The sequence below is a fragment of the Cebus imitator genome, unplaced genomic scaffold (genome assembly GCF_001604975.1).
Source record: "Cebus imitator isolate Cc_AM_T3 unplaced genomic scaffold, Cebus_imitator-1.0 Scaffold188, whole genome shotgun sequence".
In the NCBI taxonomy this organism is placed as follows: domain Eukaryota; kingdom Metazoa; phylum Chordata; class Mammalia; order Primates; family Cebidae; genus Cebus; species Cebus imitator.
The window spans coordinates 4,117,627-4,121,636 of NW_016107503.1; the positions used below are offsets into that span (position 1 = coordinate 4,117,627).

General features: G+C 51.7%; 1 protein-coding gene, 1 non-coding gene and 1 pseudogene across 2 annotated transcripts in view; all 3 read right to left on the minus strand.

Moving 5' to 3' along the window:
• Window positions 1-4,010, minus strand: part of LOC108316401 (neuroblastoma breakpoint family member 10-like) — a 163,908-nt gene that overhangs the window by 139,478 nt on the left and 20,420 nt on the right. The window lies entirely within an intron of this gene.
• Window positions 2,357-2,510, minus strand: LOC119473831 (annotated as a pseudogene).
• TRNAE-UUC lies at window positions 3,487-3,558 on the minus strand. The gene has a single exon. It is a non-coding gene; the product is annotated as a tRNA-Glu (tRNA).

Below are 4,010 nucleotides of genomic sequence, written 5' to 3' on the forward strand. Positions count from 1 at the left end.
CCACCATGCCCAGCTACTTTTTTGTAGTTTTAGTAGAGGCGGGGTTTCACCATGTTGACCAGGATGGTCTCGATCTCTTGACCTCGTGATCCACCTGCCTCGGCCTCCCAAAGTGCTGGGATTACAGGCTTGAGCCACCGCGCCCAGCCTAAGTTTTATATTCTAATTGATATGAAATAATTATACATATTTATGGGAGTACGTATGATATTTCGATACATGCCTAGCCTACGATGTGTAATGATCAAATCAGGGTGTTTAGGATACCCATCATCTCAAACATTTTATCATTTCTTTGTGTTGGGGACATTTCAAATCTCTCTTCTTAGCTACTGTGAAATATACTATATACTGCTGTTAGCTGTAGTCACACTACGTGCTGTTTCCTTTCTGACATTCCACCCAACCCCCTGACGTTCCAGCTGCTATGGTTGTCCATTTGTCCTCTGTTCCTTTAATCTAGGAATATAGTTTGGTTTTGTATGGTAATTTAGTTAACCCAAGTAAGGTGGACCGAACTGTGTTCAATAAACTAAAAATAAAACCCTAAGTCCCCCAACTGACTAAATGGATCCCCCGTTGGCCAATGTGACCCTGGGCAAACCTTAAAAACTGAGACCTTGGCCAAGAGGAAACAGGAGGCCAGACAAGCCTCATTATATTCACACCCTTTTGCAGTTTGAACAAAACTGACCAACCTTAATGTTATCATAGTGATCATAAGACTGACGGAACGGACTCTTTATGGCAATAAGACACCAAATTATAAACAGGACCTAGGACCATGCCAGGCAAGGGTGAACTCACACACCCCTACAAGTGAAGAATAAACTATGTTCTAACTGCCACAGGGTTTTTCTCTAGCAGCCGAACAAGCCCTGGCCTTGAGTAGGAGTGTGGAAGCACTTGCTGCTCACCCCTCACTAGATACGGAACCCCCTTTCCACAAGCCGTAACTACAGCCTTGCTTGGACAGGAGACTGATTTCAGTAACTTTATTCTGATGAGAAGACCAGCGACCATGGACTGCTTCTGTCAGATTTACAGTAGCCGTGCATCTGTGTGCCTTTGTGTCCTGAAAAGACCTTTGTGTATAGGGCCTAATTGTAATGCATTTAAATGCTAAGTGTCCACAACAAGGTGAACAAGGTTGTATATTATGTGAATGTCTGTTCCATAAGCATGCATCAGGACCCCCTTCATAAATATTCATGAATCCTCCTATAACTTGTTGAATATGTATGTTTGGCCAAGTCATTCAATTTAAATTCCTGTCTTGCCCCTCCTTCCCTCAAAGTGCCTGCTTCTGGGCGACAAAGCGAAACTGTGTCAAAAGAGAGAAGGAGAGAAAGGAAGAAAGAAAGAAAAAGAGAGAGAGGTGGGGGGGAGGGAAGCAAAACGACAGGCAGTAGGTGTGGGGCGCCTTGGGGCTCTCCAGTAGTTGGGACTCTGCGTGCCTGCAGCAACCTCGGTTCTTTTTCTTTTCTTTTCTTTTTCTTTTTTTTTTTTTTTTTGAGCATAAACTCAAGATTTTATTGTCTTCATACAAGAAAAGATGACACTTAGAGCTGGCTCACTTGGCCCTTTCTCTTATCTCCTCCCATTCAAAGTGCTTGCATCTTTCAGCAGCCAGCATTCTCCTAGATCTGCAGTTGGGCTCAAGGCACTCAAGCCTTAGCACGATTTCTTTGTAGTTTTGGCTTTTTTCCGGAAAATGGGCTTAGGGCCCACCATGGCCACGCTGCTTCCTGTCACGACGCCGCTTTCCCTGGGCATGCAGAGAACCCTGGCCCTTCTTGTGCTGTGTCACTTGTGGGACTGGTGCTTGCCACACTTCCTACAGAAAGTCCGGCGGGTTTTAGGAACATCACCATGTTGGTGTGAGCGCTACCGGCACGGAAAGCAGCAACGGCGGTTCTAATCCTAATCCTGGTACAGTCTGGCTATAACTTGGGCCCACTCGGGCGAACCCACGTGTCTTTTGGTTTGCTTTTAATTTCTCCACCAGCTGCGGCCTTTATCTGCAGCCAGAAAGCCAGAAATCAATAGTTCACAAACAAGGGGCTCAGTCAAAGAGAAACATTCAACGTGTCTCACTGTTTAGCAGAAACTATGAAACGATTCTCAACCTGGCTGGTCTGCAGCTTCCACGAATGAATAATGTAGTCATTGCAGTCTTCCTGGTTGAGATATTTCAAATATTTAGTGGGGCTTTTAGTGAGAGAGAGACACTCTTGAGTGTGGAAGAAAAAAATGAGGGACTGTGAAGATGAGGCGACTTTAGGACAGAAAAAAGAGAGGGAGGGAAGGAAGCCGTAAACGTTTTGAGGCGGGCGTGAGGCGAGGTCAGTCTTGAACCCGGTTATGTCAGCGCAGCCCTCTTCTAGCAGAAACACCGTTTCCCACCGTGAGGAAGTCACCGGGATCAGGAAGTCTAGAGTGCGAAGAGGAAGTTTCACTCTGGGAGAACCCCCTTGGTGACCACGGTCTCTCCCCTGCCGGGTAAGTATGAGTGAGCGCGTAACCTGCAGCGACAGCACAGCCTCCTCGCCCCTGGCGGTGGGCTCACCCCTGGCCATTCTTCCACCAAAAATGGAAGCTTCCGCCATTCCCTCCGCCAAAGATTCCACCCACAGTCACCCACGCGACAGCCCAGGCCTCCTTTCAGCAGCGGCTCCGCCCCGCAGCCACCACCCTCGCACCCTGCCGAGTCCGAGCACTTCACCCCCAGGCTCCCGCTCTCCCCTGATGCTACAGTGGGCGCGGAGCTCTGCATGGAAAAGGGGAAGCGTGCGCACGTGCTTGGTAGAGTGCAGACTCTGTGGGATTTCACTGTGGTACCACTGTTTTGATGTCCTGGAGCTGATTTTTACGCCTGCCTTCTGCTTAGGACACCGGCAGCAGTTTTCCATTTGTGCCCCTCCACCTGCTGCCTTCGTTGGGTCAGCGAACATCGTCTTCCTCCACCGCTCAATCTACAAACGGAAGGGCCCTGGAGGACGTCATCCGCCCTCACTCTCCTCCCGTCCTCCCGGGCATCGCCTCCAGTCACCTCTTCCGAAGGCCTAACACACCCGGTAGGGGCAAACGGAGGTGAGGACGCTCCGCTGACCCGCCCGTGTACACACAAACGCCACGACTCGGCTTGGCCTCTCTCTTAGTTCGCAGCTCAGCCCCATCAACGCCTCTGGGGTGGCGGCAGGAAAAAGGGTGGGCTTCTTGTGTGCAGATCCGCAGGGGCTGGCATCTCTGCACGGCTGGGTACACCTGAGTGAGATGCTCAGTCGCTCCCTAAAGCTACTTCCGCGGATAACTGACTCGGAGATAAGCCAGAGCGGTGTCTTGAGAGGCGGCCCACCAGGACTTGCCCTCCTTCGCCAGGGTTTGCACCTCACTGCGGAGACTGTTCTGCATCTGGCCCTTGGAGCAGGCCGGCTGACAGCGGAGTAGAAAGATTCCCGCGGGAGGAAGGCTGGTGCCAAAAGATTCCCTGACCGGGAATCGAACCCGGGCCGCGGCGGTGAAAGCGCCGAATCCTAGCCACTAGACCACCAGGGAGATGCACGACTGTGCTTTGTCTCCTGTCTTCGGTCTGAAGTGACAGTTTCCCTGTGCTCTGGGAGAACTTCGGCCTTTGGGGGTCGCTGATGGCTCCTGGAGTCGTCTCACAAGGCCGTTCCCTCTTTTCTCCAAAAGAACAGCCCGCAGGCAACGCAATGAGCGCTCAGCGAAGCCCACCAAGGCCACAAGTCCCGAGTTCCTGAGCGAGGTGCAGCCACCACTGACCTACAGATGCGCCTTTGCGAGGCGGCAGCGCGTGGAAAAGCGGTCCGGGTCGCCCGGTCCTGAGCCACACACCAGGTTGCCGGAAGGAGGCCGGAGCTGGGAGGCGCCCGGGGTGAGACCAGGACATCCTCAGCATCATAAAGGACTCAGACCCGGGCATCCCCGACATCATAAAGGACTCAGATGGATGCGGAAACCGAGGCGGGCTGGATGGAAAACTCTTT